Below are 25,700 nucleotides of genomic sequence, written 5' to 3'. Positions count from 1 at the left end.
TGCCAAGGTCTTAACTGAACACGGTATATTATGAGTGGTCTTCCAGAGGGTATCAACAAAATTCCCCGCGGCCCCACAATCTATTAAGGCCGTGACCGGAATGGGATCAGAATCTCCCCATTTGATTTGGACTTGCAAGGCCAACATAGTAAGATCGGGGATCTCTGTTACTTGTGATGGTATCATAGAGGATGAGGAACCTGTTACTGATTACCTGGCCGCGGTTCCCCTTGCGGTTGGGAAATGGCGTTTCCCTGTCTTTTGACTGGGATGAGAGGACAATCTTGAATAGTGTGTTCCTTGGAACCACAATACATACACAGCCCCTTGACTCGACGTCTATTACGCTCTTCTGGAGTAAGACGACCTCTGGTAGTTCCTATCTGCATAGGTTCTTCCGTTTGAGATTTCCCTAAAGTAGGAGAGTATGTAACAGGTTGTCTCACGGGACGGCCGCGACGTCGTTCCTTTAATCTTTCTTAAAATCGGTAGTCTATCTGCATGACCATGGTTATTAATTCTGCCAGATTTGGAGGTCTGGGTACTCGGGAGATCTCATCTTTTAACTCCTCATTTAATCCCCTGCGGAATATAGTGATCAGAGCATCGTCAGCCCATGACGTGCCAGCTGCTAACTGCTTGAAATTGGTGATATAAGACAACAGATCTTGAGATCCTTGTTTGAAATCCAATAACTGTTCTTGGGCTGAAACCGTGATTTCTTGACGGCTAAACATAGCTCTTAGACTGTTTAAAAAGGCAGGGTATGAATCTAGCACGGCATTATTTGTAGTAACAAGAGGCGTGGCCCATGCTAAAGCGGGACCTGTTAAATTTGCAATCATGTGTCCTACTTTATCACGGTCACTTTGAAAAAAGGCTGTCTTGAATGAAAACTGAACGGTACAAGCTTCAATAAAGGCCTTGAGTTTATGAGGATTACCATCATATAAGCCCCCCGGAATTGGGCCAGGAGGTATCTCAGAACAACTAGGGACTCTGCCTACCTGTTGTCGGAGATAGGCATTCTCCTGTTTTAAAGCCTGCACTTCAGCCGTCAACGCTTGTACAGCAGTGACTAATTGCTGTTGTTGGGATGCGTCCATATTTCCTGCAACCCTGAACCCCTGAGATAACCTGCTCAGAATTCCTGATAACTCAGATTAAACTTTGAAACTCAATAATATATTTTTAGGCGTTGCTAACTGTCATAAGTGATGAATGTCACAATAATCATTACAATTTAAACAACTGGCAGGTTACCCCAAGGACTCACCGTTACCTCTCTTCCTGTCCTGTGACTGACACCTTCCAGCAAGGGAAGACTCTCCTTATTCCAAGCGGGGAGATGAAAGTGAAAGTCTCCCAAGTACCTCTTCCCCCTCCCAGATAAACCAGGTAGGAGAAGAAGTCCCAGGGAAACCCTCTGGGGAAGAAAACCCTGTGCCGAAGGTAGCGGTAAAATGTCTTCAATTGCAGGCGGAGATTCAGGTGAAGTCCGGAGGACGTTCGTCTTGAAAGAGAAAGAGACTGGTAAGTATAAGCAGGTAAGTGGAAAAATGGATATGTCAGATGTATAGGAATGTTGATTACCCTTAAACAGGAACGATGTGTGGGAAAAGGTGCCAGTCAGAAACTTCAGAAAACTTCTACGATAGTAAGAAAGGTTTTGATGAGAACTAGTAAGATAACTAGATTGAATAGTGGAAAGCCACGGGGAAGTCTTTACCTGAGAGGCATGAAGGGCCGAGCTAGGAGTTGTTTTGATAGAGCAGGGTTTTGCACGGGCGGTCGCAATACCGGTGTGACATAAGCCTGTAACTATGTGAAGGAAGAGAGAATAGTAAGTCGGGAAAGGTAGAGAAACGGGAATTCAATATGCCGGAGAATTCCGAATAAAGCTTACCGCGCTCCGGAACGAGACCGGTGGGCAAACTTGGGTGAGAAAGAGATGGAGTCCGTGGAATCGGGAGACAGTGAGACAGTGAGGAATGCATTGAAATTAAGACAGAGCAAGAAAGTTTAGAATGCTGAAAGGTAGTGTTTAGCAAGCCGTATCAGGATACCTAGATGCGAACTTACGTAGCGTTGTTGAAGCAGAGTAGCAAAGCAATTGTGTGCTGATCACAGGAACAGATATACCTACACTCGGGTAGGGAGACAGCACTTCCTGGAAAACGAGTCGTGCAGAGGCTAGACCCGCAACTCCAGTTACGGCGGCCATCTTACTAGTAAAAATGGCTGACACCCGTTTTCCTAAGGTCCACCGATGCCACAAGGACCACCGCCTTCGAAGGGGCGTGACATCCAGGCTTCGCGCCAACCATCTGGCACAAGGTCTCAAACTGGGTCCCCATAAATTAATTGGGCCTCATTACAACCCTGGCGTTAAGGGGTTAACGGCGCCGTAAAAGGCTGCGGCGCCGTTAAACCCTTAACGCCCGATTCACACTTTAACGCCTGCTTTTTGCAGGCGTTAAAGTCCAACCCGCTAAGGGACCTTGGTGCTAATTACGGCACCATCATTTACGGTGCTGTAATTAGCGCCTTCCCCATTCCCATTGAGCCCTATGGGCCAAAAATGGGAATGGAGAAGGGGCCATGGTGAATGGGGATTTACCGCCCCGCCAACCTTGGAATGGGGCGGTAAATCCGCCATCCACCATGGCGGAATCCGGCATGGACCATGGCGCTAATAGCACCATGGTCCAACGCCAGGGTTGTAATGAGGCCTATTGTCTTCCTTTACGCTGATGATGTTATGTTATTTGTCAGCGACCCCCAGGCCAATCTCAACCCGGTAATGCGAGAAGTCATGAAATTTGGCCGAATGTCGGGTCTCAAAACTAATCATTCAAAATCCGTAATCTTCCCCCTGATCCCAACCACAACTGAATTCCCAGATGATTACGGTTTTAAATGGGAAACCTCAAAGGTTCGCTATCTGGGTATCTATATGTCTCGAAATCATCATGAAATTTATAGGGATAACTATGTCTGTACATTAAATTTGTTGCAGGAACGAATTCACAGGTGGAAAACTCTACCTTTAACGATATGGGGAAGAACCTCCTTAACGAAAATGGTCATTTTACCCAAACTCCTCTATTTGTTTACGAACATTCCGTTACTGGTCCCCAGGTCTTTCTTCCAAAAGGTCAGGAGCCTAATACTAGAATTGGTGTGGTCTGGGAAACCAGCGCGTGTGGCGTACAACACACTTACGCTGCCAGTGGCGAACGGGGGTCTTGCGCTCCCCAATATTGAAAAGTACTATTGGGTAGCCCAAGCCCAATTTCTCAGTCACTGGTATACGGTCCACTTTGTTTGACCCCACGTGCACGTGGAACGTGCCCTAGCCTCCCCCAACCTCAAGAGGGCTGTTATTATCAGTCAAATTCCGGTCCCATATAACACGCTAAACACAGTCCTATCCACCTATGCAATTTGGAAAAAAATAGCTAATAAATACGGGGTGACAATAAGACTTTCCCCATTATTGCCCATTAGATTCGTTCCCGGTATTCCCATTACTAATGATATCTGGGGTCCATACATAAATTATTTGCTGAGAAATGCTGATCCCTCAGATTCTGATATATCTGTGAACTAGAAGATGTGCGGTGAAGTCCAGACCCGCAAGAGGGCACTTGGCAATCTCAAACTGAAATAAGGAAGGAACCCACGGGATCCTGTAAGGAGCGCTTTGGGGGGGTGGCTCGGCAGGGTTGTTTGAAGTTGGGGGTTTGTTTTTTCTTTCTAATTGTGCTGTGTTTGTCTCACTCTGATTAAGCGCCCTAGAGGTGCCTTTATATGGTGAGAAGATTGAAAAACCAAAATTAAAGTTTTTTTTTTAAAAAAAAGATGGCCAGGGGGTTATACAGTGGTCCAACCAGCAAATCCTTGAAGTCTTTACAGGCTTCTATTCTGAATTATATTCCCAGCCCCCTGAACATAGTGACTCCCAGATGCGGGAACTCCTGGAGCAGATTCCTACTACATGTGTCTCCCCTCCCACTAGAGACAAATTAGATTCCCCTATTACATTGGCCCTCATTACGACCCTGGCGGAAAGTGACTGACCGGACCGCCACAGCGTAAATAGCGTTTCCGCCATTGCACGAAGGAGCAAAGTGCGGCCCATTCCGACCCATCGGGCACGAGCACCACGGCATGGCGGAAGTGCAAAGTCCGCGATGGCGGAAATGACCCCAAAACGGCCCACACCGCCGCCGTACGGCGCCCTAGGTGCAATACTGCCACCCATCACAGCGGACACCGCAGTGTGCGCCTACCGGAAAGTACGGTGACCGGAAATATACGGAAACGGAAGTAAAAACATGGGCCCGGAACGGGAAACATCCCGCCGTACACCTATAAAACCACAAAAACCACACAACCACTAAAAACACTACCCTGAGACACACCCCAACCCGTCATCCACCCTAGCGAAACCAAGAAAAATGGGAAAAGTAGCGAAGAAAGCGTGCGACCGCAAGCGGCAGGTCCACTTCTCCCGTGAAGAACTCACCGTGCTAACAGAGACCCTCCAGGAGAATGCTGCCGTCGTCTTCTCCACGCAAATGACCAGGACGGCACTTGCGAACAAGAAGGCCATATGGGCTCTGGTGGCACAGCGGGTAAGTGCGGTGGGGACCGCACCCCGCAACCCACAGCAATGCAGAAAGCGATGGGACGACCTGCGGATACGCGTCCGCAGCATACTCTCTGGCAACCGCAACATTGCCACAGCCACCGGGGGAGGTCCTGAATCACCCATCAAGTTGACCCCCTGGGAAGAAATCTGTGCCTCCACCATCAGAATGGAGAGCATAGAGGGAGTCGGAGGGATGGAGAAAGGAGTGCAGACATCCGAAGATTCAGGTAGGTGGGCCAGATAAAACAATGCTAAATCCACAATGTCCAATCATGTGAAGTACCATGTGTCCACATAGTGCAACAGAAACACATGTCCAGGAGAACGTCCACACACATCGGCCTGATAGCGCACTTTAAAACTCACAATAAATACATAAATAATTAAAAACCCCTAAAACACCCACTACACGTGCAGCAGGCACACCCTAACTGCAGGCTGCCAAACAACTGCACCCTCACTCCACACACAAATGAAAGCACCTCCAAGGCCCCGACCCAAATCACCCTCAGGTACCACCCCAATGCATGTGATACAATGCCATTCCAATTCCCACAGACCCATTAATAACCCTCGCCCTCCTTTACTCCACCACAGGGTCCGATCCAAACGACGAGCATCAGGACACCCCTACAAGCACACCTGCAAAGAGGGCCAAGACCAACGGCCAAAGACCCTCCACCTCAGCTGCACGCATCAAGACACGGCAGCAGCACAAATCAGGTGGCAGCACAGAGGAGGGAACATAAACAGGCTCCCCAGCAGCCAGCATGCCCACAACACCACCACCACAGGTCCCCCCAACGGATGCCACAGAAGGCACTGCCTCTGGTGGCAGCAGCACCATAGGTGACACCCCATTGATGGCAGCATGCTCCGACACAGAAGACGGGGATGTCGAAGTCAGATCCATCCATGACCTGTCCCAATCCCCCTGTCTGTCCCATCCCGTACAACATGAGGATACCACGCAGGGGCACCCACAAGACGACGACTGGCCATCCCCCACAAGCCCTGTGTCAAGGCAACATGAGGTCAACAGCCCCTCTGTGACACCCCCGCAAATGGCCATGGCACAGCAGAGGCAACAGTCCCTCGACCAGTTAATCGTGCAACAGCAGCAACTGGCCACGCTCCTCAAGGACCATGCCGATGAATGTGGGGGCACTAAGGCAGACATAGAAACATCAACTGAGACACTTAGGGCAGAAATGGAGAGGAGTACAGAGACACTAAGGGCACAAATGGAGAGTAGCACCGAGAGCCTGAGAGTCCAAATGGAGAGTAGCACCGAGAGCCTGAGAGTCCAAATGGAGAGTAGCACCGAGAGCCTGAGAGTCCAAATGGAGAGTAGCACCGAGAGCCTGAGAGTCCAAATGGAGAGAAGCACCGAGAGCCTGAGGGGGGAACTGCATGCGACGTCCAAAGACGTATGTGCCGAACTTGCCGCAGTGCGCCGTGTGCTCACTGAGCTCTCGCAAACCCTTAGGGACATGCATGGACGTGAGCAGGCAGAGACATCATCCGTTGCAAGTTCCGTCCAGGGCAGCCCCCAACGTAGATCTGGGAGGAACCTGCGCTCCACAGGCAGGGGTGCCCCTGATACCCGCAGAGGGGGCTTGCAATAGCGACAGCCCACTGACAATGAGCATCTTTGGACACTGGTGTTCGGGGGGGAGGTAGGAGGGTGGAGGGGGTGTGTTGGGCTCACTTGGGTGGCGGGTCGATAGGGTGTTCAACATGATATCACATATGCCATAAACAGTGCACGATCAACCAATGAGATGTGTGGACAATGATCTTTGTGTACTAGGCCATCATAGGCGTACAGTCCATATTGTGCATGTACCAGACACACACAGTGCCACGAGTCCCGTGTCCATGTATCAGCCACCAGGCGTGAGTGCTAGAAGCATGCATCAATGAGATGCTGACGAATGTCACGGCCCTCCGGTGCCTCGCAGACTCCTTGAGGTGCTGCCACATCCCCACCCTCATCATGACCATCATCAGGTGCTTGCAGTTCTGCGTCAGGGGGCATGGGCACATTTCTACGTACGCACATGTTGTGGAGCATGACACATCCCATCACCATCTTTGCAACCTTCTCATGGCGGTACAGGAGTGCCCCGCCAGACCTGCTGAGGCAGCGGAAACGAGTCTTTAGTAGGCCGAATGCCTGTTCAATGACTACACGGGTACGTGAGTGGGCATGGTTGTAGTCCTCCTCATGCTGGTCCCGTGGGTTCCGGACTGGTGTGAGGAGCCATCTCTTCAGTGGATACCCAGCATCACCTGTATGTGGACGAGAAACGTATGATGTGGAATGCCATTGCTACGTACGCACCCCCCCCCCTTCCTGCCAGGTCATTGCCGCTTCACATACCCCACATCATCATGCATGAAATGAGACTCACCGAGTAGCCAGGATCTGTTCCCTGCGTGTCGCTCCATGTAGCGTGGTATTGTTGAGTTCCTCAAGACCATAGAATCATGGGTTGATCCAGGGAATCGGGCACAACAATGTGTAATGATCCTGTTGGAGTCACACACCATTTGTACATTCAGGGAATGGAATTGTTTTCGGTTGCGGTACTGGGCCTCCATGGCATGTGGGACGACCAATTCCACATGGGTGCAGTCGATGGCACCAATGCAACCCGGTATGCCGGCAAGTGCATGGAATCCCACTTTTGTGTTGGTAATTTCCTGCTCCGAGCGTGGTAGAGAGATGTAGTCGTCTGCGTGCTGCAGGAGGGCATCGAGCACTTGCAATAGTGTCCGTGAGAACAGTGGCTGAGAAATGCCATGCAACTGTCCGACTGTGTGCTGGTAGGTGCCTGTGGCCAGGAAGTGGAGTACAGACACCACCTTCAGTAGGGGTGGGATGGCGGTTGGGCTATCTATCATGCTGACAAGGTCAGCCTGTGTCATGTCCACAATGGCGGCTATGGTGTCCCGGTCCAAACGGTAGAGGGTGTGGATCTGCTCATCAGTGAGGTTGAATGGATGTGCTCGGAGGCATGGGATTGCGGGCTGCCTGCGTGGTGGTAGTGGCTGTGCTGGCGGCCCTTGCTGGCCCTGCCTTGCCCTCCTCCTCCTCCTGCGTCTCCTCCGTGCGGCCGGTTGTAGTTGGTGTTCGTCTTCTTCTTGGAGTTGGAGTACTTGCAGTGCTATCAGGTCCCCCAGGGCCAACATCGCGAGTCCTGCCGGTAGCATTTCGGAGTGGGTGTGGTTGTGGGAGGAGACTGGGTGTGCAATTTATGTGTTTTCAGGCTGTATGGCCTCCACCTGTGGTGATTCATTCCACCTGTGCAAACTGCTCTCCCCTTTGGCCGAGCACGTCCCGCACACAACGCTGCAATTCGAGGAATGGCATCTTGCTATTGCAATCATGTATTTGTACCCGATGGCCGTGTAACATTGGTTGATATGTTCATTCTGCTATGGTCCCATTGTTTCACATACTATCTTTGCAGTCGCGAACAGACGTGTGAGGGTCAGTGGAACGTAGTACTCGAGTAACGGTGGGCCCTCATGCATCACTGTACCGAGTTGCAACGACGGGCGGGGCGTCCCATTTGTGGGTGAAGGCATTTGCCATTTCCACACACAGCCGCACTAGATGGATTAATTAGTGATTTCAAACGGCCACAGATGCCTTTTCGACGTGATGTTGCAAATGAGGAATTCGAAGGGCGGCGCTTTCGGTTATCAGCTAGCGGCGAGGAGATGCCCACAGGTCTGACTGCAAATATAACGTTTTATTGTTCAATGTCCTTGAGACAGGGGCCATGGCGAGGATGCAATGATTGATATGAATGGTTTGGGATGCGCAATAGCGACGTGGGCGATGAGGCCGGACGTTCCCAAATACATGTTACTTCACAACACTGGAATTACGGGCTGGGGCACTGTGGATTTTGCAGGCTGCATAACGCACAGACTCAATGGATATTTCTAATGTTATGTGAGTAAATATTCAGGCGTTTTTATACCGGGATGAGGGAATGATGAATGGATGCATGGGCAGGTGATTTGATACAGAGTTTGCCATGTACAGGGCTTCTTGGAATCTATCCGCCTCCCCTGCGCTATGTGATGCAGGGCTGCCATAGTGGGACCATCGTCTATCTGGCCTTGTTGAGCCCTCCCTGTCTCGACGCGCCCTCAGACACTTGTGTCCATGCACGTTACCAATCCCATATGATGGATTCTGTTTTGACAGACGCATGCACAGGTACACTCATTTGTGATGGTGTTTACACCTCGATATAGATGGTTATGAGTCGCAAGTGGTTTTGGGGTGGTGATGATCCTTTGGAGTGGGCTAGCATGCATATGGCTGTGGATTTAGTGTGATCATTGAAGTGAGTTGTTCGAATGTAGTTCTGATGGCCATTCTGTTCTTTTTCTTTTCTTTTGGTTGACAGGTATCTCCTCCCCTTTTGCCACTGCCATCTGTATGCCACTCCTGCAGATGGCTTTTACTCCCGACACCTGCTGCTTCGTGTTAATCAGTGGAGCAGCATTACGATCTTATGGGACGATCGCCAATGGGCCACATGCCCTTACGCAGTACTAGTGGCTCGGAGCAACATTTCGGCCTTTCAGCTGGACTAGTGCCTCCCCATAGGGACGGCCCTGCGGTTCTGTGCGCTTCCATGTTGCCTTTTCGTACGTGTATGTGGCTCTGTGTACCATGATGGAACAGGGCGTCACACAAGTAGTGGCTGGTCATTTCTTGCGGATGCAGCCCACAATGGTGAAATGTGTTTTGGAGTTCATGGCCTAATGGCTGTATGGGCTTGGTGATTTTGTTGTGCATTAAATTTCTATTCTGATTTGGCCCGTGTAGCGTTCTTCTTTGCAAGTGATGTGGCATATTCCTATTTGGGGAGCGATGTATTGGGAGGAGATCTGCATTGGGTTCCAGCTTCGGAGTTTAGTTGCGTGGTACTGTACTGGGCGCGTTTGCCTACGAAGCCCAGTGAGGTCAGGGATGGGGGCTGCCAATATGACTGTTTGAATGTTGTCATGCTCAGGGGCGGGGGATTGGGTTTTGTGTAGCAGATGGCGGTCAGCCAGGTGGACTGGTGGAATGATGTGATTTTCGGAATATTGCTGGTCACAGGTGCCTGTGTTTGCGTGCGTTTCTTGGTGGGGGACTGTGGTCATGTCCATTGGAATGGCTTCTGTATTCGTGCCATCTGTGCCCTGCAGCTCCCATTGGCCCCTCTTGTGATTCTTTTGTTCGTTGGCATGCATGGGTGACTTGTACATTTCACTGGTTGCATTGTGACTTCATTGCACCTACGGGGAGTTGTACTTTGTGGGCAGGGAGCGGTGTACAGGCACTCAGTGGGGCCGTTTACGGTTGATTCGCGATGCCGTACTTCTCACCATGGCGGAATGGTACATTCCGCCATGCTTGATGGCGTTAGGTACATGTCCGCTAGGGTCGGAATTCGCGTACCCTTGCGCCATGGTGGTATTTACGGTTTGGCATGGCGCGCGCGCGCGTACTTGGTGCAGTTAGCGTTGGCGTTCACTACGGTGTCGCTAATGGCTTCGTACTTTGCGGTGACGGGTCATAGTCGCACCGAGCGCTATTCGATGGCGGTATTGCATTTCCGCCATCGTTTTCTGATTTCCGCCAGGGTCGTAATGAGGCCCATTGAAAGAAATAGTGGAGGCCATGTCTAGTCTCCCTAAAGGAAAGGCACCGGGCCCTGACGGGCTTACGGCTGAATTTTATCAGGAACACGTGGCAATATTGGCCCCTGAACTGCTTGGGGTGTGGAATGAGTCACTCAGGCTGGGATCCCTTCCCCCGACACTACGAGAGGCCTGCTCAAGCCTGGTAAGCCCAGCAATGAATGTGGGTCCTACCGGCCCCTTTCGTTGATGAATTTGGATACTAACATTTTCACCAAGGTGATCGCTAGCCGCTTCCTTCCTGTCATGTCCTATATGGTGCATGATGACCAGTCAGGCTTTGTACCCGGGAGATCTACATCCCATAATATCAGGAGGCTTCTTAACGTTATGGCGCGAATCGATCAGGGGGTGAGTGCGGTTGCGGTCACCTTGGATGCTCAGAAGGCCTTCGACATGGTGTCTTGGAAGTACATGTGGCTCGTCCTTGAGACCACGGGCATAGGACCCAGGATGATTGCATGCATTAAGTTACTATACACTTCCCCGGCGGACAGGATCCGTGTCAACTCCCAAACTTCCAGTGTGATCCCTCTCTTCAGAGGCACCCGCCAGGGATGCCCGTTCTCCCCGATCTTGTTTGCCTTGGCTATCGAGCCAATGGCGGTCTATGTCAGGGACCGCCACTCACGAAAGGGGATACGGCTGCAGGATACCCCCGAAATTATCTCGCTCTACGCAGATAACGTGCTGCTGTTTGTCAGAGACCCCAATAACCACCGTGACCCAATCCTGCGTGACATCACCCGCATTGGGACATATTCTGGTTTCACGATTAATTACACCAAGTCTGAACTCTTCCCTCTCACGAGCTCCACGGCGCCCCCTGCCACCGAGTAACCGCTCCACTGGTCCCCTGGCAGGATTAAATACCTGGGAATCCAGGTGTCCCTGACCAAAGATACCCTCCTGACTGACAACTACTTGGCCGTGGCAGAACAGGCTGCAGCCAAGATAACGCGCTGGCGCCCTCTCCCACTTTCGCTAGTGGGTAGACTTTCACTGGTAAAAATGATACTACTTCCTAAACTGCTGTACGTATTCACTAATGTACCTATCTGGCCTGGCAAGAAATACTTTGCAGACTTACACAAGCTGCGCGCTCAGTTTCTGTGGCATTCAGGGGCCGTGCGTAAAAAATGGCTTGCTATGACACTACCCTACGAAGAAGGTGGTTTCACTGCCCCTGACATGCTACGGTACTGGATTGCTGCGCAGGCACAGTTCGCCTCCTACTGTACCCCGGCACCCCCATGCCCTCATGTCAAGCTGGAGACCCTTGCGTCATCTGGCACCAACATGATGTATTTAATACTACATCGACGATACGAGCCGGACTCGGCTATTGACCCGGTCCGAACCACGGTGCATGCCTGGGGGCGGATATTTGCTACGGGCGCCGAGGACCACCCGTATTACAAGTGGCTTCCCACCTGGCGGTTCCCCGGGCTGGAACCCACAAACGACATAGCCCTGGCCAGACACTGGCAGTCCCTGGGATACCAGGCCCTAACTGACTTCTACCCGGGTGGGCAGTTCATAACACCACAGACCTGGAAGTCCGGCCACTCAGGATTACCGTTGGAACATCTACAATTTTACAGACTCCGAGCTGCTTTCCGTGGTGCTTGGCCTGAGTTTCCCGGTGAACCCCCCGACTCCCCTGGGATTTCCTACATCGCCAACTCGGGAGGGGCCCGCGGGGTGGTATCCTCACTATACAAACTCCTCCTAACTACTGCCCCACCACTGCCCTCTGGGGCCCGGGATGACTGGGCATCCGAACTGGAGTTGGAACTCACTGACCAACTTTGGAAGAAAATGTGCTGCAACACTAATAGAGTCTCCTTGAACTTTCGCTACCGCACCATTCAGTACAAACTGTCGAACAGGTTATACTATACCCCATGCAAGGTCTCCAGGTTTGCTCTCTCCAACCCAAAACTCTGCCCTCGGTATGGAGCAGAGAATGCAGGCCATCTCCATGTGTTCTGGGACTGTCCGAGGCTAGCTAAGTTTTGGGGCGAGATCTTGAAAACGCTGTCAGAAATTTGTGATATTGTTATTGAACCTGACCCGCTTGGGGTTCTGTTCGGGGCGTGGGGGGCCGAGGGAGCCAGGGGTGCTGCTAAATTGTTAAATGTGAGCTGTATAATTGCTAGGAAGTGTGTGCTGCAGAGCTGGAAGTCCTCTTCCCCACCCCACATTTCAGAAATGGCTGAACTTATTAACATGGTCTCAGAACTGTGAGGAGGAGTACCTCACTACCCTCCCGGCTCACTCCCGGCCTAAAAACATCTCGTCTCTCTTTAACAGCTATCTCAACAGCCTAGATGCGTCCTCCTCTGAGGGAAACTCCTCGCAATCATCTTCACGAAATACTACAGCTTTTAACGCTTCCTGATGCTGTACTCATGACTGTCTTTATATTACCGCTCATATGTACCACTGTACTCAGTTGAAAATGTATTGTGTTACCTTTGGCTGCTCTGAAGTATGTGTAAGCTATTTTCCTCTGCCAACAAAAATAAAAGTTTTTTAAAAAAAAGATTCAGGAAAGCCAACTGGATCTCAGGACAATCTGGAAAGAACGGGCAGGGGCCTGGTCACTGCACTCTCAAAGATGCTAAGGTCCAGCAGCCTTCTCTCCATTCTCCTTTTCTGTCTCCCCGGTTGTTGTGTGTGTCCTGAGTCCTAGTACAGTCCCCCTTATACAGCAGAAATGACATCACTAATTTTACAATCTAGGGGAAGTACCCTTCAATAATCCCTGCCGCCAGGATCGGACCGTTTCTCTCTTTCTCTCCACCCCGTCAGGATTGGTTTAGGGATTTTGGAGTACCATCTGTATTTTCCCCTTATATTACCATCCTTTGCTCTCATTTCAACTTTTTGGCAAAAACTAGTTATGTATCATAACTTCAGAATTATACTAGCCACTGCCATATGAAACATATATTCAGTTTTAGTTGATCATGGGGAATTAGATAAGCCAACCGCCAAATCTGTACAATATAGTATGGCCATGTGTCACATTTTTGTAGTTTTCTTAAAATGTAAAACATTTATGAATATGCAAGTCATCAAGCATATTCCCAATTTATTTAATTTTCCATCTTTTCACCCACTTTTACATTTGTCACATGTCCAGATCAGCCAGAAACCTAGTCTAACTGGCCATTACAGTTCCCAGAGTCCCAGGTAAATGCAATGTATATCTCCAAAAGCGCCTGGAAATTACATGAACAATGGCATAAAATTGAGATCGATCCTCAGTCTGATGGCTGCACAATATGCCTAAAATGAAAACAGTATTTTAATATCAATTGTTCAACATGTGGGAGGGCCGCTTCATCCCCCACAGCCATCTGTCTTCCTGGGCCCGCCTGTGACCAGAGTTTTTTTTATAAATCTCTTTGAAGTGGTGTTGGCTCTTTTGAAGTGGATGCAGCAAGGGCTCACACCTTTTTGTCATGCCTTATCCAAGGATTGCCTTCTTTTAAAATCTCTGCTCTCCTGCCGGTCGGTCTGCAGAATAGGGAAGTTTGACGCCTCCAACAGCATCACATTTTATTGCAGGGTTGCTAGCTGGGAGGTGCGACATCCAGCTGGAAGCTGGGCATTTCATTGTGAAGTTTAGAACTCAGCCAGAACATGTTTTTCCTGAAGTGTCTCTTCACATATTTACAGGATTTTTGGTGGTGAAACATAATATACATTTGCTTTGGTCACCCACACACATCAGGTTTTGCTTTCCTGACATGTTTCTGTGAGCAGTGTTATATCTTTCCATTGTGGCTTTTTAAAGTCATTTTTATTTGCAAATACCTGTGCAGGCAGTTTTTGCTTTTAATGTTTAATAATCCTGTTTTCCATGTCACAGGATTCTTTGATTCCTCCTTCTTGGGCGAATTACATTGCTGCTGGTCCATTGATAATGACAGGTAGGCCCCTTTCCCCATGGTTCTTTAATTTTACATGAACAAAAAGAAAAAGCCAGGCCATTTTTGTTGCAGTGTTTAAATTCTTGCCACTCAGTGAAAATAAAAGCAAAAGCCAGGCCATTTTTGGTTGCAGTGTTTAAATGATGCTGTTCAGGTGAAATTGACTTCTTTTTGGGGCCTTTAAATGTACCCCACAGGGTGAAATAACAATTGCCATATGCATTTGTACAAATCTATAAACCAGTCTGCTAGCCTTTTAAGCATGCAGGAAAACAGAAATTGTACAGCATTGCAAATGTAAAGTGATTTTATTCAGGGACCAGTGTTGATGATCATTTATTTTGCAACTTGTATAAAGTAAAATATTGTGATTTGAGTTTTCGCAACCAAATTGTGTGAGTTATTTATGTACAGAGAAGTTTATTGTGTTGTGCCACGGAAACAGTGGTGTGTGACATTTTAGTGTGATTTTCTATTACCTGCCATCCAAATAAATACAAATATATTTCCTTTACACACCAGCCTGGTTCTTGGCTCATTGGTAGCTCAAAGGGGGAGATCCAATGAGTATGATATGCATCAGAAATAGGGCTGAATATAGAACTGACATTAAACATTTTATTGTGTGACACCTAGATTGGGGAGGGGAGGAACACCTGGTGTTGCAGGTGGCCTCTTAATAAGCTGTTACAGGAGTACCCATGCTTATTTTGATCCCTGGGAGGCATCATATCAAGCTATGGGTGGTGATAGCAGTGAGGGGGCAGAGCAAGCAGGTATTTGGAACCCTTAATTCCTTTGGATCCATGGAGGGGGCCCCCCAAATGCCTCTGTTCCCCAGGCCACAAAAGTGCTTAAGATGGCCCTGGGTGTAAGCACTATATAAATAGCACATCCTTTGCACATTGTCACATGACTCCCAGGTCTTGTTTCTGTAGCCTGTGAAGTCACCAGTGGCAATTGGGCCTGGCATCATGGCGGTTGGGTACCTATAATAAAGCTCCTTGCCCTCATGGTTTTAGCTACCGTACATTTTATCAGAAGTATTTATAAGCTTTTGGGAGAAAAATACATTAAATGTATTTTGATTTGAAAACTGAAATAGTAATGTAATAATTTCTGTTTTCATTTTCTTTTTGTAATATATAAAGGTGGCCTCTTCGTCCCCTTTCCACCTGTGCGGTTTGGTGGGGCACACCGTGTGAAGTGTGCACATGTTGAATGCATGGAACAGGCAGGGGTCGTTGGGGATTGGGATTCATGCCGTGGTTCGTGACCAGGCCCCGTCGTTGCTTGGGCGGGGCTTGCTTCGGGCTGTTTTCCGCGGCGCGGTGGCCTTGCTCCGCCGCCTGCCATCTGACAGCTAAGCTCCCTTTCCCTCCAGCCCTTCCTCGCCTCATTTACATAAGGCAGCCGGGGAAGGGTGAGCCTCGCTCGGGACAGGCATGCCTCGCGGGCCCCTCGCCGCAGCCCCAGCACTCTGGAGCGCTCCCCGCTCGCGCACACGCGCTCTGCGCCCGTCTGTGGAGTTTGGGCGCTGGACTCCTCTGGTCTGGAATTGAAAGCTTCTCTGCCCGCGGAAATGTGGAGACTGTAAGTTGTTTTCTTCGTCGCTTGGTTTCCTTCCTGAGGGCGCCTCGTGAAGGTATGGCTTGAGGCAGCATGGGCGAGAAGGAGTGCGGCAGCTTCTCTGGCAGGTGAGTGCTTAATAATAATAATAACACCCCCTCCCTGCCCCCAGGAGTTCAGAGACCCTTTAATAAGGCGCCTGGAACCAGGGACCGCCTTGCCACACTAATTGCACACCTGGGCTGGAGCTGAAGCACATATGCCCCCCCCCCCAACCTGCCAGGGGCAAGATCCGAAGGAAGGCGTCGCGCAGGCCCCCTGTAACTTTACTGCCATAGGATCTTCCAGACCCCCTTATACCATTCGTGACCAGCATCTGGTGCGAGCCTGGCAGCTCCCGGACTGCCCTATAGCCCCGCTGGGCAAGAACTGAATGGAGCGAGCACCCAGACCCTCGTATAACTCCAGGGTGTACGGTTTGGACGAATTGAGCAACCCCCCCTCCCCTCCAAACGCCCCCCCCATAACAAACGCTCGTGGCCAGGATCTGAACGAAGGGCGCACTCAGCACCCCCTTATAGCGATCCTAGGCTGGAGCTTAAGCAAGTTAGCGTTCAGAGTCAGACCCGCCTATACCACTCCTGAACTAGATCGCTGTGAAGCAAGTGTGCGCTCAGACCAACTCTCGTGCAGGATCTGAGCAAGGGAGTACTCCACTCCGCTTGGCACTGCCAGGGGGGGTGGGCTGACCCACGCGAGCAAGCACCACCACCTCCCCTGACCCCCCAACTTTCAGTTGAAACCCTAGTAAGGATCGGCTCATGAAAATGTGTGTCGGGGGCGGGTGGGCGACGCCTTTCAATGCACCGACCTGTCAACACGTGTTTCGCACCCCCCCCCCCTCCCTTCCGCAGGGCTTCATATTGTGGCCGTGTTTATGGTGTCCTCGGCCGGCTGCCATTGCTGCATTTCTAGGAATAGTGCTGCTGGCAGTAACGTAATACCAGAACCCCCGACGATGCGCTTCGCACGCCCTCGCGATCCCTCTTTCAGAAGCTAAAAAGCGACCCCTGTGTGCAGTTACTCTTCTCCGTGCCCTGAAATCCATTATTCCGCTGAACACGTTTCCAAGGGCAATTTTCGGGATGCTTCTTTTGAAAGCGTGCGTGCTTACTCGCTTGTGTTTGGGGCTCTGCGCTAGCGGAAGCTTTGTGTTTTAAGCCACGCGTTGCTGGTTTTGCAGCGGGCGCAGGTGGCATTGAGTGCCTGGCAGTACTGGGTGGTGGCCAGGGACGGACTGGGGCGTACCATTGTCTCGGGCACCAATGGAAAAAGTGGCCCATAATTGCAAAATGCAGTTCATTTACTTTGTGACAGACTTTTTGAATTGCACCCAAGGGGGAGTTTTTGATAAAATGCAGTGCAAATTGTGCACGTTTTAAAGAATGTGTATTTAGGAGCAATGGGTGAACTAGCCGCACAGTGAAGCAACTCATCAAACTGGCCCACATTAGACCAAAAAGTGGATAACTTTTACCCCAAAACTGGCACACACTAGCACTTTGTGTTTTTGGTTCGGGCATTGCCCTATAGGCCCGTCCGAGCCTGGTGGGCCATGGGCAGAGGTAAACGCGAACAATGTTGGCATATGAACCCTTGGCGTGTGTTGGCACTGGGTGCAGTTCAGTGGTTTCGGGCTGTGGTTGTATGGGGGCAGTGCGCAGTGGATGAGGGGCATCAGTGTTGGCATGGGGGAAATGGGAGTGTGAGGGGCAGTGGGCACAGGGCAGCAGCATTAACACTGGGCAGTGTGGGAGCAGTGGGCACACTGTTGCCATGGGGAGCGCGGAATGGGGGCAGCAGTGTTGCTTGGCATGTGTGTCACGGTGTAGAAGTAGTGAGTGGCAGCTGGTGGGATCGGTGCCAGGGACAGACAGCGTGCTCTCCCGGCAGCTGTAAAATGGCCTCGGATGTGGTCCTGGGCCGTTCTGCAGTCACGGGGGTCGAGGGGTTGTTTAAACCCTACCCTAGCTTCAAGCTTCTGGGAGCTAGCAGAATGTGTAATGTTGAGATGCCCCCGCATCCTTCTGAAATGTAGAGCCCCGCCCCTTCTCTGGGAGGGGGGGGCGTATCTGTGTTTTTGGGACCTCCCAGAGGGCTCCCTGCCCCTGTTGGGCTGGCGATTTAGTGGGGCACCCTGGGCGATCTGCTTCAACCCTTTCGAGCAGCATCACTTGTTCCCAGCCACAGAGTTCGTCTGTGCTGCGCAGACCCCGGCGGCGATGCGTGGGTGCGGATATATTCTTACTGCGTAGGGTGCGCGGCTGACAGCCTGCAGGGCAGAAGGGAGGGCTGCACCAGTCCCAGTGTGACAGGGGCGTCGGCTGCACCAGAACTTGTGACGATACTTTTTCACCAAAGCTTGTGCGAGAGCCAGGGGTGGACTGAGCACCAAAAGGTGCCCTGGAAATAATTTTCAAAGTGGCCCCATATTACACATGTGTAGCAAGCCCAACCCTTTTTCTATGATAAAATCTGGAAATAAAATAAGTTGGCACAAAAGAGGCCCAGGGTGCTGAGGCCTAGAGGGAAATCTCCAGTGTAACCTATAGGCCAGTCCGCCCCTGGTGACGGCAGCAGGTGCTAGTAGGGCGACACCACAGCTCGTGTCATAGCAGTGACGCGCCAGAAACAGTCCTTTGGCAGAGCACTTGTGATAAGAGCCAGGGCTGCGCCAGAGCTGGTGGGAGAGGAAGGAGCCAGAGCAAGTGGGACAGAGAGGGGTGGGGCTAGGAGAAGATGTGCACTAGAACTCTCGGGGGGCGACTTTTTTCAGCAGAGCTTGTGGGCCATCAGTAGCAAGCAAGGTATACACCGCCAGGGGCTGTGTGAAGGAAACCCGGTTACACCACAGGTCGCCCCGGAGACTGGTCTTCGCCAGATTGCGTGTAATAAGTACGAGGGTTGCTCTAGAGATCGTGCGCATCTAGCGAGTGACGACCCAGATGCTGAACCAGGGCTTCGCTTGTAGTGGGGGATGTCCCAGAGGTCGCGGGACATGGCTGCACCAGGGTTCGTGTCACAGGAGTGAGGGCTGCACCAGAGCTTGTGTGACAGTAGTGAGGGATGTCCTAGGTGTCACGGGACATGGCTGCACGAGGGTCCGTGTCACAGGAGTGAGGGTTGCACCAGAACTTGTGACAGTAGTGAGGGATGTCCTAGGTGTTGCAGGACATGGCTGCACCAGAGCCCGTGTCACAGGAGTGAGGGCTGCACGACAGCTTGCGTGACAGTAGTGAGGGATGTCCTAGGTGTTGCAGGACATGGCTGCACCAGGGTCCATGTCACAGGAGTGATGCACCAGAGCTTGAGTGACAGTCGTGAGGGATGTCCTAGGTGTCACGGGACATAGCTGCACCAGAGCCCGTGTCACAGGAGTGAGGGCTGCACGACAGCTTGTGTGACAGTAGTGAGGGATGTCCTAGGTGTCAGGGACATGGCTACACCACTGTCCGTGTCACAGGAGTGCGAGCTGCACCAGAGCTTGCGTGACAGTAGTGAGGGATGTCCTAGGTGTCACAAGACATGGCTGCACCAGGGTCCGTGTCACAGGAGTGAGGGCTGCACCAGAGCTTGCATGACAGTAGAGGGGGATGTCCTAGGTGTCACGGGACATGGCTGCACGAGGGTCCGTGTCACAGGAGTGAGGGCTGCACCAGAGCTTGCGTGACAGTAGTGAGGGATGTCCTAGGTGTCACGGGACATGGCTGCACCAGGGTCCGTGTCACAGGAGTGAGGACTGCACCAGAGCTTGAGTGACAGTAGTGGGGGATGTCCCAGAGGTCGCGGGACATGGATGCACCAGAGGCCGTGTCACAGGAGTGAGGGCTACACCAGTGTTTGTGTGACAGTAAAGGGGGATGTCCTAGGTGTCACGGGACATGGCTGCACCAGAGCCCGTGTCACAGGGGTGAGCACTACACCAGAACTTGTGTGACAGTAGTGAGGGATGTCCTAGGTGTCATGGGACATGGATGCACCAGAGGCCGTGTCACAGGGGTGAGGGCTACACCAGAGTTTGTGTGACAGTAAAGGGGGATGTCCTAGGTGTCACGGGACATGGCTGCACCAGGGTCCGCGTCATAGGAGTGAGGGCAGCACCAGACCTTGCTTGACAGTAGTGAGGGATATCCTAGGTCTCACGGGACATGGCTGCGCCAGGGTCCGTGTCACAGGAGTGAGGGCTACACCAGAGTTTGTGTGACAGTAAAGGGGGATGTTTTAGGTGTCACGGGACATGGCTGCACCAGAGCCTGTGTCACAGGGGTGAGCACTACACCAGAACTTGTGTGACAGTAATGAGGGATATCCTAGGTGTCACGGGACATGGCTGCACCATGGTCTGTGTCACAGGCGTGAGGGCTGCACCAAAGCTTGCGTGACAGTAGTGAGGGATGTCCTAGGTGTCACAGGACATGGCTGCATCAGGGTCCGTGTCACAGGAGCGAGGGCTGCACCAGAGCTTGCGTGACAGTAGTGGGGGATTTCCTAGGTGTCACGGGACATGGCTGCACCAGGGTCCGTGTCACAGGAGTGAGGGCTGCACCAGAGCTTGAGTGACAGTAGTGAGGGATGTCCTAGGTGTCGCAGGACATGGCTGCACCAGGGTCTGTGTCACAGGAGTGATGCACCAGAGCTTGAGTGACAGCAGTGAGGGATGTCCTAGGTGTCGCAGGACATGGCTGCACCAGGGTCCGTGTCACAGGAGTGAGGGCTGCACCAGAGCTTGAGTGACAGTAGTGAGGGATGTCCTAGGTGTCACGGGACATGGCTGCACCAGGGTCCGTGTCACAGGAGTGAGGGCTGCACCAGAGCTTGCGTGACAGTAGTGAGGGATGTCCTAAGTGTCACGGGACATGGCTGCACCAGGGTCAGTGTCACAGGAGTGAGGGCTGTACCAGAGTTTGCGTGACAGTAGTGAGGGATGTCCTAAGTGTCACGGGACATGGCTGCATCAGGGTCTGTGTCACAGGAGCAAGGGCTGCACCAGAGCTTGCGCGACAGTAGTGAGTGATGTCCTAAGTGTCACGGGACATGGCTGCACCAGGGTCCGTGTCACAGCAGGGAGAGCTGCACCAGAGCTTGCGTGACAGTAGTGAGTGGTGTCCTAGGTGTCGCAGGCATGGCTGCACCAAGGTCCGTGTCACAGGAGTGAGGACTCCACCATAGCTTGCGTGACAAAGGAAACATTGAGCGACGCCTAGAGACGATTAAATTCGTACAGTGCGCCTAATACACGCGCACCGTCTCCCACAAAGGTATATCAGTGCTCGTGTGCCAGTATTGTGGTTCCCCCAGAGCCAGCGTCACGTGCCTGTAAGAGGTCGGTTGTCTGCCTGGGGCTACTTGGGCTTTCCTCGTCCCCTGGCCCAAACACGAATTGTGCTTCATTCCAGTAATTGCACTTGTCCACCAAGCCTCTATAGGTAATTCGGTTGACACCATGGCTACACCAAGGACCCTAAGACCGAGGCAGGGAGTGAGGAGTGGGGGAGGGCAGTAGTAAGTACGAGAGTCCCCTGGCACGCTTTGCGCTCGTATGCTAACATATATTTCCGAGCCCACGCCCCTACAATTCCAAGATATGCTTATTTATTTAAAGTCCGCCTGAGGGGTTGGTCAGGGCTCACAGTTTGAAGCTTGTGCCTACCAGGTGGGCGCTGTGGTCCCCTTTTATCTGACTCGGGAAATGATGGCTCGGGCCCGGCATGCCTTGATGACACGTGTGCCCGCGTGCGTTGTGTACGCAGCTCCTTTAGCTGTCTACCCCAGGTAATTTGGCCAGGCCTGGCAAGGTTAGAATTCCCCTCTCCGGGATGCCGTCGACTCCCGTGAGAACATGATCTGTATACACAAAAAAAATAAAATAAACGAGGGCCTGGCACCGTTTGGGGTACCTTCTGTGGGGGTACCGATATGATAGTCACATTCGGTTATCTAAGCGCTTGTTACACGAGCACAAGGTTTAAGCAACGACTTCTGTCGGCAAGAAACAGCTGCCTGGAAGCCAATGCGTTCGTTACAGCTACCCACTTCTTAACCCGTGTTCCTTCAGCCTCTTCTAAGTACTAGAGCACACCAGCACACGTGCCTTGTTTTATTAGTTTTCTATTGAAACATCAACGATCAGTATTTTTGTTATTATATACGGTTAAAACGTTTCAACCTTTACAATATTTATCCGAAAAAGCAGTGATAATATTGTACCAGAAATTAAGCTCAGTAGCACTGTCATCGCTTTCCGGCATTGTAATGTTAAACGTGTATATACTGTTGCCTGTAGAAAAGCTTAGCCTATTGTGATGGAAACATTGCATGCCAATTAAGCAAAGGAAGTCACCTTGGATTAATGGCAGTCATCAGCAACTATCTAATATACAGCGTATTGCAATGGCAGTCTCTCTTTAGCGCTCTCCCCCTCGTTCTCTTTTTCTTTCTCGTTCGTTGTTTTCTTGCTCTCGCTTCTCACTCCCCCGGTTCCTTCCTAGGGCTCCTTGGCGCATGCTCTGTTCATCCTGATGTTGTCGGTGAGTCCCAGCGCAAATGCTCACTTTTGAAAACAAATGCAAACCCCAGACGGGACGCACACTTGTTTGCAATCTTTTAAGAGCGCGATTGGCGTGTCATAGTATCTATTTTAAATGTAGGCTGAGATTGGTACGCCATAAAATTGGACAATATCTGTACGTATGTGCCCAGGCTCGCGAGGCGGCACTACAGGGAGTCGGGTGGTTCTCATCGCAGAGCCGGAGGTTCTTGCATGCAAGTATTAGCGGGGCTCGCTTTCAGGGGGCCACAGCTTTCTTATATACTGTTTTATGCTCTGTGCAGTTTATTCTGTTTGTTCCATCTTGCAGCTTAAAGTACGTTACTTTGCATCTTTCGTATGGTGTTTAGGATTGCGCTATATAGTCAAGGATCTCCTTTCAATAAAATGCCAGGGGTAGCTGAAGTGACCTCGCGTCACAATGACCTCTGATGACAGGAAGTGATGTCATTCGACCCCGTCCCCAAGTGTCGTCATGGGAAGTGATGGCACACAACCTTTCACGCCTTGACAAAACAGGAAGTGGCATCACATAGCATTGTTCCTCAGTACACTAAAAAAAATATGGTTGCGATATCACTGTAATATGATATACATTTCATACATGAATGGATCACCCCATGTAGTATTATATCAGTGTGTGTATAGGCCCACGTTACCAAATTACGGTGAATGTAAGCAGACGTCCAACACAACAACCTGGACTATTGTACATCACTCCTGCTAAACTATAAACTGAGAGCATTGCAAAGAGGCCTAAGCCCCAAAGTGCAGACATCCAGTGTCTGCCAAGTGTCTGGCCACAGACTGGAAACAGCAGCAGACCAACACAGGTCCGACAAGGAAGACAATCTGAGGTTGTGCCACTTCATGCTTTTACACTTGGACAATAGGCATAGAGATTTTCTTGTCAATAGGGCACTTTGAACCATTGCACAGCAACCTACTCTCGCCAGTCACCCAGAGCCTGAATATCCCACAACTATTTTCTCCACGGGCGCCCCACCACCCACTGCAAGTCACTAAGGGCCCTCCGTCAGTGGCGTCACCAGGAATCACATTTAGGAGGGGCACAGAGGGGACCAAAGACAAAAGTAGGGGGGCAAAAACAAAAGTAAGGGGGCTGCCTATGAAAGGTTATGTGTGACATCACAAGCACTCCTGCAGAGAGGCTTTTGTCCACACCAACTACCCACACCCCACTGCACTTCCCCTCCCATCAGAATGCCTACATTCTGATGGGAGAGACTGCAAGCTGCTCGATCACTGTTACCTTTGAGACAAACAAAGTATTGCTGTGTGATCTGCAGACATTTGCCTCAGTGAGTCACAATTAACACCACCAACAGAGAACATGGTCACTGCTCGCCTTAGGTAGGGGGGGGGCACAAGAGGGGGCACAGGATTTCAGAGGGGGGCACTACCCCCCCAGACCCTCCCCTAGCAACGCCACTGCCCTCTTTCAACAGCTTTAAATATCTGACACCCACTCCCGCCCTCCAGCACTTTACACCTTCAATGTCTTGCTACAACACCGTCATGTTTACACAGTGCCACCCTCCAGCAACTAAAGTCTCCAGCATTCTCCAACACCATCAACCTCAAGCAAACTGGCAGCATAAGTCTCCAGTACCCTCCTTCAACACCCCAACAGTGTGAGCCTCAATGATCTTATCTGTGTTCGATGCATTTCAACTCTTAGGTCTCAAACACTCTCTCCCAACATCTGTAAATCACTAGTACAAAGACTCCAGTACCAACGTTCATACCATTGAGCCGCAAGCACACACCTTAAATCCTGACACCCCAACACTTCAAGTCTCTGTTACGCGCAACTATCATCTTGCATCTCTTACACCCTCTTTAACGTCTAGATCCTCGAGCATCTTAAGTCTCCAGCACTCTTCCCACAGCACTTTGAGTCTTGAGGACTTTCCCCAATATCTCTCTCAACTACCCATCTCTATTAGCTTGAGCCTCAAGGACATCCAGCAACCTTTAAGACTTCAGCACCCCAACACTTAAGTACAATCTCAAACATCTTAAGTCTACAGCACCACCCCCGGCCCCCCAACATCTCACATCCCCAGTGGCCCTTAAACGGCTTAAATCTCAGGCACACTTGTTAAACATCAGAATTCTCCTGCCCGCTTCTGCCGTATCTTAAATCTGCACATCATCCGCCAACATCTGCAACTTTCCAGACCAGTGTCTCTCCAACCTCAAATTTGGTGCACTCAGCCAAGCCATAAATGTTGCGCACCCTCCCCCCAACATCCCAAGTTTTTTTTGTTAGTTGGGAGATAGGGGGGGAAGCATGTGTTGCAGGTCACAGTAATTGCTGGGTTTCCATTTTTTTTGTAAACCGCAGCCGCAGCTCCATGACATCACCCATAGAAATGGCCAATTTTATTATTTTCTTTGGTCCTTATCTTTCTTAATGCCAGCCTTTTCCGGCTTCTAAGCACTGGAACGGAACTGAACCAATCTTACAGTGCATCCTATTGTTCCCAAAGGAAGTGCATTGCCCCTGAACTATCCTTCCAAATATATATATATTTTTTGCTTGAGGAAGCAACAGATGGTTTACTTCAAAGGCAGAGGGCAACTTCATGTACATTAATAATCTCACCATGTGTCTATCTAGTGTGTGCCTGTGATGCAGGTCTGGCAGATCAGGTCTAGGTCACAGTGTCCAGGCAGGATTGGTGTCGGAAGCCACTGGGGCACACACCACATCACAGACCCAGTGGCTCACTGGATGTGCAAAGCAGACCACGAGAAACACATAGGAGATTTGCGATTATGCTGTGCTGTCACTGAGTACTGCAGGCTGCTCTTAACCATTCCCAGCTAGCTAAACCTAGCCCCCTTCATTTACTGGGTATGAGCTGCACAGACAGCAACGCCTCTGAACCCAATCATTGAGGCATTCATCACTAATGGACTGCCAACCTGTTAGTGATGGCGGCTTCATGGCTTTTCCTACATCCCTGTTATTTCTCCAGCGAACGAGATCTAGGTGAAAAAAGTTGTGGCACGTTTAGCTGCATTTTCAACTGCCTTTTTCAGGTGCAACAGATATCTGCTCTTGGCACTACCTCATTGTCCAGTGGCCCAGGGGTCACAAGGAAAGGTCTTGGTAGCAGAGGGGGAGCCAAGGCAGCTGCTACCTCTCTTAGCCCCCAAATGATGTCCCTGTATA

General features: G+C 50.9%; 1 protein-coding gene and 1 long non-coding RNA gene across 3 annotated transcripts in view; one reads left to right on the top strand and one right to left on the bottom strand.

Annotated features, from left to right (window-relative positions):
• The window catches only part of LOC138492404 (uncharacterized), a 338,216-nt gene that overhangs the window by 31,005 nt on the left and 281,511 nt on the right, over positions 1–25,700 (bottom strand). The gene's annotated exons all lie outside the window — the stretch shown is intronic.
• The window catches only part of SH2B3 (SH2B adaptor protein 3), a 570,764-nt gene continuing 560,776 nt past the window's right edge, over positions 15,713–25,700 (top strand). For both annotated transcript variants that reach the window (XM_069619528.1, XM_069619527.1), the window contains exon 1: positions 15,713–16,016. The gene's annotated coding sequence lies outside the window, so the exon portion shown is untranslated. The remainder of the gene's footprint in view (positions 16,017–25,700) is intronic.

The sequence above is a fragment of the Ambystoma mexicanum genome, chromosome 10, assembly GCF_040938575.1.
Source record: "Ambystoma mexicanum isolate Mex_15411 chromosome 10, UKY_AmexF1_1, whole genome shotgun sequence".
Classification (NCBI taxonomy): Eukaryota; Metazoa; Chordata; class Amphibia; order Caudata; family Ambystomatidae; genus Ambystoma; species Ambystoma mexicanum.
Note: the sequence above shows the minus strand (reverse complement) of the source record. Positions and strands in the feature narration are given on the sequence as shown.